The 12,610-nt window shown below is 51.3% G+C and overlaps 1 protein-coding gene and 3 non-coding genes across 4 annotated transcripts in view; 1 reads left to right on the top strand and 3 right to left on the bottom strand.

Annotated features, from left to right (window-relative positions):
• The window catches only part of EAPP (E2F associated phosphoprotein), a 43,045-nt gene extending 31,903 nt beyond the window's left edge, over positions 1–11,142 (bottom strand). Inside the window, exon 1 of the mRNA XM_031668184.1 lies at positions 10,645–11,142. The gene's annotated coding sequence lies outside the window, so the exon portion shown is untranslated. The remainder of the gene's footprint in view (positions 1–10,644) is intronic.
• Positions 549–711, top strand: LOC116276118. The gene has a single exon (XR_004185562.1). It is a non-coding gene; the product is annotated as a U1 spliceosomal RNA (small nuclear RNA).
• LOC116276173 lies at positions 8,187–8,343 on the bottom strand. The gene has a single exon (XR_004185611.1). It is a non-coding gene; the product is annotated as a U1 spliceosomal RNA (small nuclear RNA).
• Positions 11,143–12,385: 1,243 nt separating the features above from the next.
• LOC116276184 lies at positions 12,386–12,549 on the bottom strand. The gene has a single exon (XR_004185621.1). It is a non-coding gene; the product is annotated as a U1 spliceosomal RNA (small nuclear RNA).
• Positions 12,550–12,610: the final 61 nt, after the last annotated feature.

The raw sequence follows: 12,610 nt of genomic DNA, 5'->3' as shown, positions 1-12,610 counted from the left end.
CTCTCTCTCTCTCTCCTCTCTCCTCCTCTCTCCCCCTCTTCTCTTCTCTTTCTCTCTCTCTCTCTTTCCCCCTCTTCTTCTTCTCTCCCTCTCGCCCTCTTCTTCTCTCTCTCTCTCTCTGTGTGTGTCTGTCTCTCTCTCTCTCTGTGTCTCGGTGTCTCTCTCTCTCGTCCTCTCAGGGCTCCCTTTCAGGTCCCAGACTCCCGGCCGCGCCCCCACATGCGCCCACCCAGCCCCGAGACACCCTGGCCTGTCCCTCAGTAGGTCCCGGGGCAGGCAGCTGGAGAGACCGGGGCGCCGGGGACGTCCCCCAGCGGGGGCGTGGCGTATGCAGATGAGCACGGCGCGCGGAGGCTGCCGGTCACATTCGGTCTGGAACCCCACGTCCCGTGCGGATTTCCAAGTGCTGCCGGTGTGACTTTCCCTAGCAGCGAGGGTGGAGTAAGGGGACTGGAGAGGGTGAGGCGGCTGGGGCCGCATGAGAGAAGTGACCGTGTGTTAGAGAGCGGTGGGCACGAGAGTGTGAGAGGAAGGGGCAAGAACAGCTCATACTTACCTGGCGGGGAGATACCATGATCATGAAGGTGGTTTTCCCAGGGCGAGGCTTATCCATTGCACTCCGGATGTGCTGACCCCTGCGATTTCCCCAAATGTGGGAAACTCGACTGCATAATTTGTGGTAGTGGGGGACTGCGTTCGCGCTTTCCCCTGGTATTCAAAAGGTTGAAAAACAGGAGGGATCAGATGGCGTTTGTGTTTTTCTCTCGCAAAGACTGCTGCTGTTCCTCTTCTTCCCCCGCCCGGGGAAGAGCCTTTGGTAACGTGTTAGCTGCAAACGTTGCGATCTCTTGCTTTTCCAGGCCAAAGCCGCGTCTTTTCTGCAAGTTTGGGGTGTGTAGAGGAAAAAGCCAGAACAGCTTTTTCCGGCGTGGACTAGGCCCGTGAGGAAAATATCCCAGGATCTGTTAACCGCTGGCAGAAACGACAGAGTATGTATGGGCAATTAATCCTGGTACAGCCAAGTATCCGGCTCAGAGGTTTAGGAAGGACCCGTCAGGGTTGACTTCCGTCCCCCACCTAGGGGGAGATCGACTCCGCGGGAGCTGCTGATCCCACCCAGGCAGGTGCTCGGCTTGTAGGCAGCAGGATCTTCTGGAAGGACTAGAACTGACTCATCCCACTCCCAAAGAGAAGCAGACGTGTCATGCATGACAGTGAAGGCCGGACTACAAGGCTCTCAAGAACAGTTTGGGTCCCGCTAATGGCCTTGGGAGACCACGCAAGACTGGTCGGAAAAGCCATGTAGAAAGGCTTTTCATGGGCCGGGCGCGGTGACTCGCCTCTAAACCCAGCACTTTGAGAGGCCGAGACGAGCGGATCACTTGACGCCAGGAGTTGGAGACCAACCTGGGCAACATGGTGAAAATACAAAAAAATTAGCCGGGCGTCGTGGCTCGTGCCTGTAATTCCAGCTGCTCGAGAGGCCGAGGCAGGAGAATTGCTTAAACCCGGGAGGCGGAGGTTGCACTGAGCCGAGATGGCGCCACTGCACTCCAGCCTGGGCGACAGGAACTGAGACTCCCGTCAAAAAAAAAAAAAAGACGGAAGGAAGGAAGGAAAGAAGGGAGGGAGGCAGGCTTTTCATGAATACTTTTAGAGTCTCCTGACAGCCTCTGTACATGTTCCCAGGAGGAAACAAGACACTCTGATGTTCAGGGCCACCATCCCGACATGGACCTTTCCTTCAATTATAATGTTGCCATTTTGCTATCGTAAGACCCTTATGTCCAAGCCTTCTCAGACCTCAGCACCCCCGGGATATGTGTAATAGAAGAGTAAATACAGGCTAGGCGCCGTGGCTCACACCTTGTAATCCCAGCACTTTGGGAGGCCCAGGTGGGCAGATCACCTGAGGTCAGGAGTTCGAGACCAGCTTGACCAACATGGCAAATCCTGTTTCTACTAAAATACAAAGTAGCAGGCGTGGTGAGTGCGTGCACTGTAATCCCAGCTACTTTCGGAGAGGCTAGGCAGGAGTCGCTTGAACCAGAATTCGGAGAGGTTGCAGTGAGCCGAGATCATGCCACATGTACCACTCCAGCCAGCCTGGGCGACAGAGCGAGACTCTGTCTCAAAAAAAAAAAAAAAAAAGTAAATACAGAACTGGAAGAAGGAAAGAAAAATGTTGGCGGGGCACGATGGCTCACGCCTGTAATCCCAGCACTTTGGGAGGCCAAGGCGAGAGGATCACTTCTTGAGCCCAGGAGTTGGAGACCAGCCTGGGCAACACAGCGAGAGACCTCGTCTCTAAATTAAACCAAACCAAACCAAAACAAAAGGCAGGAGGAGGCTGCAGTGAGCAGTGATGGTGCCACTGCACTCCCACCCGAGTGACAAGAGCCTGCCTCAAAAGAAAAAGAACATGTGCCTGGTGCCATACTTGAAAGAGGCGTTTCCCCGCCTTTGAGGCGTGAGTCTCTGCTTTTTGAGACAGGGTCTCTCTCTGTCACCCAGGCTGGGTGCAGTGGCGTTATCCTGGCTTACTCTGCAGCCTCGAACTCCTGGGTTCAGGCGGTCCTCAGGCCTCAGCCTGCCTCCTAGCTGGAACCAGAGGTGTGCGTTACCACACAAGGCTAACTGGCTAATTTTAATTTTGTTTTGTTTTGTTTTGTTTTGTTAGAGACGGTGTCTTCCCCTTATTTGCCCAGGCTGGCCTCAAACTCCTGGGCCCAAGCGATCCTTCCACCTCGGCCCCCCAAAATGCTGAAATTGCCAGGTGTCAGCATACGCCCACAGCCTCGTGAGGTCATATTAACAGCTAAATAAGCCTCTTGCCGGTTTTACAACCTAGGAAGGTTTACCCTTGAGGGCCTTGAAGCCACCAACTCAAAAGATAAATATCAAGGAAGATAGTGTCCCCCATCTCCTTTCTATCTCTGGGAATGTACTTGACTGGTTGATTGATATTTATGTACTGGTTTTTTTTTTTTTTTTTTTTTTTTTTTGAGACAGAGTCTTGCTCTATCATCACGAGCTGGAGATGCAATCAAGCAATCTCGGCTCACTGCAACCTCCGCCTCCGGGTTCCAGCTGATGCTCCTGCCTCAGTCTCCCAATATGGGATTGGCGATGCTGAAACCCCTGACTGATGCAGGCAGAGTTTCACTGTATTGCGCCAGGCTGGTCACAAACTCTTGACTTCAGGTAATCCGCCATCTCGGCCTTGGGAGTGCCTGGGATTGGCGATAACCACTGCCTCCCTCTATCTCTGGGAGTTTAGCCTAGGTGGCTGGCTCCAGGTTATCACTACCTCCTTGTCATGGAGGTATCCGAGGCTTTATTTTCCCTTTGGCTAAAGGCAGTTAATCACACAGCTGATCGCTCCAATTACCAGTTGAATTGAGGATGAACTGTGTGTAGCAAATGGTGCTAAGTTTCCTTCTCGAGGACAAATTCTTGACAACATGTATTTCAGGGCTTGCATCTGCCTACCTATGTAAAGGGGTGACATTTCCTGGGGCTATAAACGGAATTGTCGGCCGGACACGGTGGCTCACACCTTCAATCCCATCCCTTTGGGAAGCCAAGGCGGGAGGGTCACTTGAGCCCAGGAGTTTGAGACCAGTCTGGGCAACATATGGAGACTTCCTGTCTACTTAAAAAAAGAAAAGAAAAAAAGAAAAAAAGAAACATTGCAGTTCTGTATCCAGAAGTCCCAGAGTCTACCATTGATTTCCTCAGCAGTTTCTCCAGGCAGTCTCAGAATTTACTGGCATAGATCCAGAAGCAGATCAAAATTCTGCCCAGGTCTTAGCCCACCTTTGTCTCGGCTCTCTTACTGACTATCCAAACTCAAGTTAGGCAAAAAGTGGTAGGGTAGGCCCGGCGTGGTGGCTCACGCCTGTAATCCCAGCACTGGGAGGCGAAGTGTGAGATCACCTGAGGTGAGACCAGCCTGTGGCGGCAAACCCGTCTCTACAGAGTACAAAAATTAGCTAGGTGTGGTGGTGTGTGCCTGTAATCCCAGCTACTTTCGGGAGCTAAAGTAGGAGGTCGGCAATGAACCCGGGAGGCGGGGATCTCCTGCAGTGAGAGCTGAATCACACTGCATTCCAGCCTGAGCAACCTGGCCAGAGACTCTACTAAGATTTGGGACAGTCTAGAGAAAGAAGAAAAGAGGAAAGGCTAAACTGCTGTGCTAGCTGCTCACAACTAAGGGGGATCTGTCCCTACTCTGGATCTCCTATGAGGGGAGCAAAGGAAACAGGAAAACCTTTTAAGTCGTTATTGCAAGGGCCAGGAGAGCAGAAGAGGGATTGTAGAAAGAGAGACTTCCAGAGAGGAGGGCTGCTTGTGGCAGTGGCTCCATGCTGTAATCCCAGCACTTTGGAGGCTGAGGGCCGGGGCAGATCATAGGTCCAGGAGATGAGACCATCCTGGCCAACATGGTGAAACCATCTCTACTAAAATACAAAACTGGCTTTACTTGCGGTGGCTGGCGCCTGTAGTCCAGCTTCTCCAGGAGGAGGCTGAGGCAGGGAGGTACTTGAACCCAGGTGGAGTTCTCCTGCAGTGAGAGCAGAGACTCACTTCCCACTACACTCCAGCCTGGGCAAGGGACCGAGACTCGTCTCAAAAAAAAAAAAAAAAGAAAAAGAAAAAGAAAAAGAAAGAAAGTAAAAAAGGAAAGAGACACCAGAGAATGCAAGTTGCAGGGACTGAGGAATGGGAGGCGGGAACGAAACTCACTTAAAATTGACAGACTGGGAAGTCTTGGCAGGGGAAACAGGAGAACCAACCCTATGTGTCAATAACTTCTTCAGCCCAAAAATAGCCTTGCTTCTTTGACAGATACTGGTGCTTTTTTTTTTTTGAGGCGAGGTCTGCTGGCTCCTGTAAAGGCTGTAGATGCAATGGCAGATCCGCTCACTGCAGCTCACTTTCTCGGGTTCCCCGCCATTCTCCTGCCTCCCGCCTCCAATGCTGGGACTGGCGCCCACACAACCCGACTAGTTTTTTGTATTTTTTAGTAGAGCGAGGGCTGCCGTGTTAACTTCAGGATGGTCTCGATCTCCTGACTCCGCCGGTCACCGGCCTGGGATTGAGCTTGAGCTTTCCAGCCCGGCTCTTTTTCCTGAGACGGGGTCTTTGCTCTGTCACCCAGGCTAAGTGCAGTGTGTGATCTTGGCTCACTGCAACCTCTGCCTCTCAGGTTCAGGTGATTCTCCTGCCTCAGTCTCCTGAGTAGCTGGGATTACAGGCACCCACTACCAGGCCCGGCTGATTTTTGTATTTTTAGTAGAGACGGGGTTTCATCATGTTGGCCAGGCTGGTCTCAAACTCCTGACCTCAAGTGATCCATGCCCGCCTCCACCTCCCCAAGCGTTGGGATTATAGGCATGAGCCACTGCCCCTGGTCCTTCAGTGCTACTTATTCTTCAGGTTCTTCTGAAATTTCCTGATTTTCATCTGGTGACAGATCAATGCAGGTTGTTGATTTTCCAGGTAAACTTTCTACTTGCTACTTTGCACTGGCAGTTCTCATACAGATAGGTCCTCTGACTGAGGAACGTGTGTTCTTTCATTCTCTTGATTCTCCTATAAACCTACTGGGAAGACACCTGTGTAGATTAAAGACTACCTACCATCATCTGCACTCTGGATGGAATATTTTGTGGAACTCCTTGGAGAAAGAGACACCTAGTTGGTACTTGATGCCTTCTGAAAGAAAAGGAGTATGGCAGAGAGAGAGAGAGAGTTTCACAGTGAACTGGAAAAGCATCCGGGCTGAAACAAATTGGTGCATGCATGACATTAGACATTAGGGAATAATGATGCTATTTGGAGAGAGAGAACCAATAACTCACCAAAAGGACAAACCATGGTCAGGTATAAAATGATATCCTTTGTAGAGAACTCAATTTGACGGAATAAAACCGTTTATATAACAATTAAAACAAACAACAACAAAAAAAATAGGAGCCTATTTTTAAAAGGCCCTTGTGGCCAGGTACAGTGGCTCAAGCCTGTAATCCCAGAAACTTTGGGAGGCTGAGGCAGGAGGACCGCTTGAGACCAGGAGTTTGAGATTAGCCTGGGCAACATAGGGAAACCTGTCTCTATTTTAAAAAATAGTAATAGAAGAAGAAGAGAAAGAAAAATTAAGGCTGGGCACGCTGGCTCATGCCTGTAATCCCAGCACTTTGGGAGGCTGAGACAGGTGGATCACTTGAGGTCAGGAGTTGGAGACCAGCCTGGCCAACATGGTGAAACCCCATCTCTACTAAAACACAAAAATTAGCTGGGCATGGTGCTGCGTGCCTGTAAGGGACACTGAGGCAGGAGAATCGCTTCAATCAGGGAGGCGGAAGCTGCAGTGAGCTGAGATCACACCACTGCCCATTCCAGCCAGAGGCGACCAGAAGGAAACTCCAGCAAAAAAAAGAAAAAGGCCAGGCACGGTGGCTCACGCCTGTAATCCCAGCACTTTGGGTGGCCAAGGCAGGTGGATCACTTGAGGTCAGTAGTTCGAGACCAGACTGATCAACATGCTGAAACCCTGTATCTACTAAAAATACAGAATTAGCTGGGTGTGGTGGTGCACACCTGTAATCCCAGCTACTCAGGAGGCTGAGGTGGGCAGGTGCAGGCGGTGGGGTGCCATTGAGGCCAGGTTGCACTGCAGCCTGGGCAACAAGAGTGAAACTCTGTCTCAAAAAAATAAATGTCACAGAAAACAAAGAAAGAAAGAAAAGCAAGAGCCGCCAGGCACAGGCTCCGCCTGTAATCCCAGCCCAGCATTTGGAGGCGGGTGGATCACCTGAGATCAGGATTTCGAGACCAGCCTGACCAACAGGGAAAAACCCCATCTCTACTAAAAACACAAAATTAGCCAGGCGGCGGTGGCACATGCACCTGTAATCCCAGCTACTCAGAAGGCTGAGGCAGGGGAGAATCTTGCCAGACAAGGGTGGAGGTTCGGGGGAGGTTGCGAGGTCGGTGAGAGCAGAGATAAAACACTCAAGCCTGGGCAACAAGAGCAAAACTCCGTCTCAAAAAAAAAAAGCAAGAGCTTATTTTAAAAAGGACACTCATCCTGTAAAAGTGAATATAAAGCGATTATCTTAGTAAATAGAATTCCCTTGTTTTCATTGCTCCTGTAGTTCCTAACTCTGCAGTTATTCTAAATTTAGTGCTGTTTGCAAAATTTTTCCCTGTAGTTGATCTATGTTCTGCCTGCTTTTGTATCCCTCTAACGGATAAGTCTAAATTCTTATGGAATGCCATATTTATGGCAAAGTTCGACATTTATGGCAGAGGGTTTCAGAACTCTCCCACTATTTTCCTGTCCTTTACAAGAAAACTTAGAGAAATTTGTCCCACCAGAGGGATCTAGAATGATTTAATACGCAGATGATTTGCTGGTAACCTATGAAACTCAAGGGCAATGTAAACTGATACTTTGGCTTTGTTGCAATTTCTCCCTCAATTTCTCCCTCGGCAGGGACATAAGACATCACACTACTAGACAAACTGTAATATTGTGAAACTGAAGTAAGATGTTTAGGGCATGTGCTGTCAGCCGAAGTCGGCAAAGTGTTACAAGGTGTTGCAACGTAGGAGTCATCCCATTTTGCGGATTAAAGTGTCTGCTCAAGGGAAAAAACCACCAACCTAAGCTGTGTGCAGACTTTAGGGGAAAAAAAAAAAACAACCACCACCACCAACCAAACCACCACCACCACGCCTGTCAGACTCGGGGGATTCTATCAGACTGGGTTCCTGACAAACCAGACCTGCAAGTTTAAAAAAGAAGCCCTAGTAATTTATATAACAAGGATCCTGTATTCTGCGTCACCGCACAGTGTCTGATCTCCAAATATCACCTAGTTTAGACATAAACGAGAAAAAAAAAGCAGCTAAAAAGGGGAGGAAAACACCCGCCTTTACTTCCTACCTAGACAGGTCCCCGATCTTGCAGCTTGCCAAGAATCGGCAATCATGACTTAATAAGACCACGCGTGCACCCCACCCTGAAACCCCAGGCTCGTGACAAACATGCAGTTCGAGTCACGAAGACGCAGGAGCACAACGCGAAGAACGACGAGCCCCTGATCACGGGCGGCTGCTCCTGAGGAGCACGAAAGCAAAAGCGTGCTTTTCAGAACGGGTTAAAAGGATCAAGGGAGAGCAGAGCGCTAACACAGTTACACCACAGAGTGCGGGTGGTTGCCTTACATTCAGGGGATCGCCGAGATCCAGCATCCGGAGGGCAATGGATAAGCCTCGCCCTGAGAAAGCCACCTGCATGATGATGACCTCTCTCCTGCTGGAGTTAAGTATAGGCCTGTTGCCTCCTCTCCCCTCACCTCTCCCAGCTCCTCGCCTGCCCTCGCCGCTACAGAGAGCCACCCAGCAGCACTCGGATGTCTCCCTTGCCTTGGGACAGTGGGGGCCCAGGACCAGCGTGACCGGCAGCCTCCACTTAGATCCCTCATCTGTATGCGATCTCGCGCCCTCGCTGGGGGACGTTCCCGGCGCTCCGGTCTCTCCTGCTCCCGGATGCCGGACCCTGGCCAGAGGGGCCCTGGGCAGACCACAATTTCAGCAGGGACTGGGTGGGCCTTGCAGCCAGAGAGACTCAGGGACCTGAAAGGGAGACCCGAGGGGACGAGAGAGAGCGAAGAGAGAGGAGAGCGAGAGAGAGAGAGAAGAGAGAGGAGAGAGAGACAGCAGAGAGAGAGAGAGAGGAGAGAGAGAGAGACAGTGACAGAGAGAGAGACCAGCGCGCTGAATCGATCGAATCAGCGGATCAATCGGCTGCGGATCAGTTCAGCGGATCGATCTTGCGGATGTCAGCGGATAAATCCGGATCATCAATCCGGCAAATCAGCCGGACATCGTGCGGACAAATCAATCGAATAAATCCGCGGATCAATCCGTTTGCGTCATCTTTGGGATATCAATCCGGGCGAAAATCAAAACGCGGATCCGGCAATCCGGAAATCGAGGTCGGCAGGATCAGACCCAGAGGCGTGGGCAGAGCTGGGCTCAGGTTTGGTCTCCTTCCTTTCACCAAAAACAAGTATTCGGCCCCTTCTCTTCTGGGTCGGGCTCATCTTCAAATAATCCCGAAGGCTTCCTCCGGGGCGGGCTCAGTGGCTCACGCCTGTAATCTAACACTTTGGGAGAGGGAGGCGAGGCGGGTGGATCACCTGAGGTCCTGAGGATTGAGACCATGGTGGCCAACTTGGCCGAAACCCCGTCTCTACTAAAAATATAAAAATTAGTGAGGCGTGGTGGCAGCAGCCTGTAATCCAACTACCGGGAGGCTGAGGCAAGAGAATGCGCTTGAGCCCGGGAGGCGAGGGAGGTAGCTTGATGAGCCAAGATCGTGACACTGCACACTCCAGCCTGGGAGCAGAGTAAAACTGCGTCTCAAAAACTAAAAACAAACAAACAAAAACTCAGGCTGAGAGTTTGCCCATTGAGCGTTTAAAGTGCGAAACCGCCTCAGTAAGAAATGCATTAGTAGCTTTTCGTTTGTAGCGTCTTCCTGAGTAAAAGTGACCACGAACCACCTCAGAATATCTAATGTGCCGAAGGCGAGAGTGACGCTGGAAGGAAAACTCAGAGTCGGTTTGAAGAAAGGAAGCCCGGTCCCCCTCCAGCGCAGGCAGGCAGGCGCCTCCTGGAAGCCCCAGGTAGAGGGATCAGGGGCCCTGCAGCCTTGGCACTGGAGCTACTCTCACACCGTCCCCACCCCACTCTGGAACACAGGGTGGCCTAAAGTGCCCTCTGGTCATTTTCTGACTTGCACTCAAGAAATTGCCCGTTTTGTGATCAAACAAGATAACCCGATAGGGGCGGTGGCTCGCGCCTGGCATCCCAGCAGCACTTTGGGAGGCCAAAGGTGGGATGCAAACCCAGGAGTTGACCAGCCACAGCCAACATGGTGAGACTCCTTCTCTACAAAATACAAAATTAAGCCGAGGCGTGGTGGCGCACTTCTGTTGCTCAGCTACTTTCGGGAGGCTGAGGGGAGGATGCGGCAGGCGCCCGGAGGCAGAAGTTTGCAGTAAACCCGAGATGGCGCGCATTTCAGTCTGGCGACAGCACGAGACCCAGCCTCAAAAACAACAGAGCCGGGCGCGGTGGCTCCCGCCTGTAATCCCAGCACTTTGGGAGGCGGCGGATCACAAGAGTCCAGAAGATGAGACCATCTGGCTAACACGGTGAAACCCCATCTCTACTAAAAATACAAAATTAGCTTGAAGGCGTGTTGGTGAGGCGCCTGTAGTCCAGCTACTCGGGAGGCTGAGGCAGGAGAATGGCGTGAACCTGGGAGGCGGAGCTTGCAGTGAGCCGAGATCGCGCCACTGCACTCCAGCCTGGGCGACAGAGCGAGACTCCGTCTCAAAAAAAAAAAAAAAAAAAATCTGGGTGAACCAGGTTTTGAGCAGAGGTGTGGCATGGTCTGATAAAAAATAATAATAATAATAATAAATGAAATGAAAAGCAGGGAGACCAATCAGGAGACCTGCTAATCCAGGCAAGATGATGTTGGCTCAAACCAGGTTAAACCACTGGATAAATAGAAGGGGCAGCGGTGTGAGAAAAACAAGGTGCTTACCCCAAACTTACCTTTTCCTGATGGCTGTCAAACGATCACATTCTCCTCAAGCGAGGAGAGAAGGGGTTGAAGAGGCTGACAGAGGTCGAGGGTGTGGACTAGTGGATCCTCCCGCTGGGCTCAGGGACTAGTTTTGTCCTAGCTCTCACTCAGGAGCTCCAGCAAATGGTATTAAGTGCTGACGAAGCTGAACCGGGAGGATTTGCAACTCTGTGATTTCTCTGTAGGAAAGACACAATATTAATCTCCCGTGGGTTCAGAGCTAGGACCTGGGCACCTGTTGTCAATAGATTAATCCGACAAATACATTGAAATCCAGGCAGCTTTCTAGCCACCTGTAGATGGAGCAGTCAACAAAATAGGCAAGAATCGCTGACCTGGAGCTTACATTCCAAGTGGGTGAAGTTAGATAGAAAACTAAAACATACAGCATGTTCGGATCAGTGCTTCTTAAACGTCACCGGGGACAGACTACACATTCTGACTCAGTAGATGTTGCAAAGGTGGGGCCTAAGAGTCTGCACTCTTTATTTATTATTTATTTATTTATTTTTGAGACGGAGTCTTGCTCTGTTGCCCAGGCTGGAGTGCAATGGCGCGATCACGGCTCACCGTAACCTCCGCCTCCCGGGTTCAAGCGGTTCTCCTGTCTCAGCCTCCCGAGTAGCTGGGATTACAGGCATGGGCCGCCACGCCCGGCTAATTTTGTATTTTTAGTAGAGACGGGGTTTCTCCATGTTGATCAGGCTGATCTCGAACTCCTGATCTCAGGTGATCCACCCGCCTCGGCCTCCCAAAGCGCTGGGATTACAGGCGTGAGCCACAGCGCCCGGCCGAGTCTGCATTCTTAAGTCAGTCACTCCAAGGTGCCAGGTGATGCTGAAGCTGCTGGCCGAGGGCCACACTACTACTAAGCAGCAAGGTACTAAGTACTACAGAGACGGGATGGGGAGGAAGAAAGAGGCCGGGCGCGGTGGCTTACGCCTGTCATCCTAGCACTTTGGGAGGCCGAAGCGGGCGGACCACAAGGTCAGGAAATCAAAACCATCCTGGCCAACATGGTAAAACCCCATCTCTACTAAACATAAAAAAATTAGCCGGGCGTGGCGGCGCGCCTGTCGTTCCCGCTACTCAGGAGGCTGAGACAGAATTGCTTGAACCCGGGAGGCGGAGGCTGCAGGGAGCCGAGATCGCACCACTGCACTCCTGCCTGAGCGACGGAGCGACGAATTGAGACTTCGTGTCAAAGAAAAACAAAGAAATGAGGTGTTCTGAAAAGAACTCTGCCGTAAGTTAGTCCTTCCACGGCCCGATAAAAAAATTACGTTCCGAGAAAAACTCTGTCTGTGGTAAACCAGTTTCTCCACCAGCCGTAAACGGGAAAACGAAGACCACGCACCCGCTTCTCTGCAAGTCTCAAAGCAACAAGAAATCAGCTAAAACTCTTATCAAAAAAAAAACAACCTGCCGGGCGCGGTGGCTCAAGCCTGTAATCCCAGCACTTTGGGAGGCCAAGACGGGCGGATCACGAGGTCAGGAGATCGAGACCTTCCTGGCTAACACGGTGAAACCCCATCTCTACAGGCCGCCGCCTGTAGTCCCAGCTACTCCTGAGGATGAGGCAGGAGAATGGCGTAAACCCAGGAGGCAGAGCTTGCAGTGAGCTGAGATCCGGCCACTGCACTCCAGCCCGGGCGACACAGCAAAACTGCGTCTCAAAAAAAACAAAAAACAACCAAACAGCCAAAAATTAGGAGAAAGCGCGAACGCAATCCCAACTGTCACAACTTAAGCAGTCGAATTTCCCACAGAAAAGAAAACCGCAGCTATCATTGCATCCGAAAGACAATAAACTAGACTCCCGTAACCCCCCCCCGCTTACCCTGATCATGAATTCTAACCTGCAAAGTAAACAAAAGCTCCAAAAAATAAACCTCGCGTCCACTCACCCCCTCACGCCCGCCACACTCTAAACAC

Source organism: Papio anubis, chromosome 7, assembly GCF_008728515.1.
Source record: "Papio anubis isolate 15944 chromosome 7, Panubis1.0, whole genome shotgun sequence".
NCBI lineage: Eukaryota > Metazoa > Chordata > Mammalia > Primates > Cercopithecidae > Papio > Papio anubis.
This window is presented reverse-complemented; position numbering and strand designations above follow the sequence as displayed.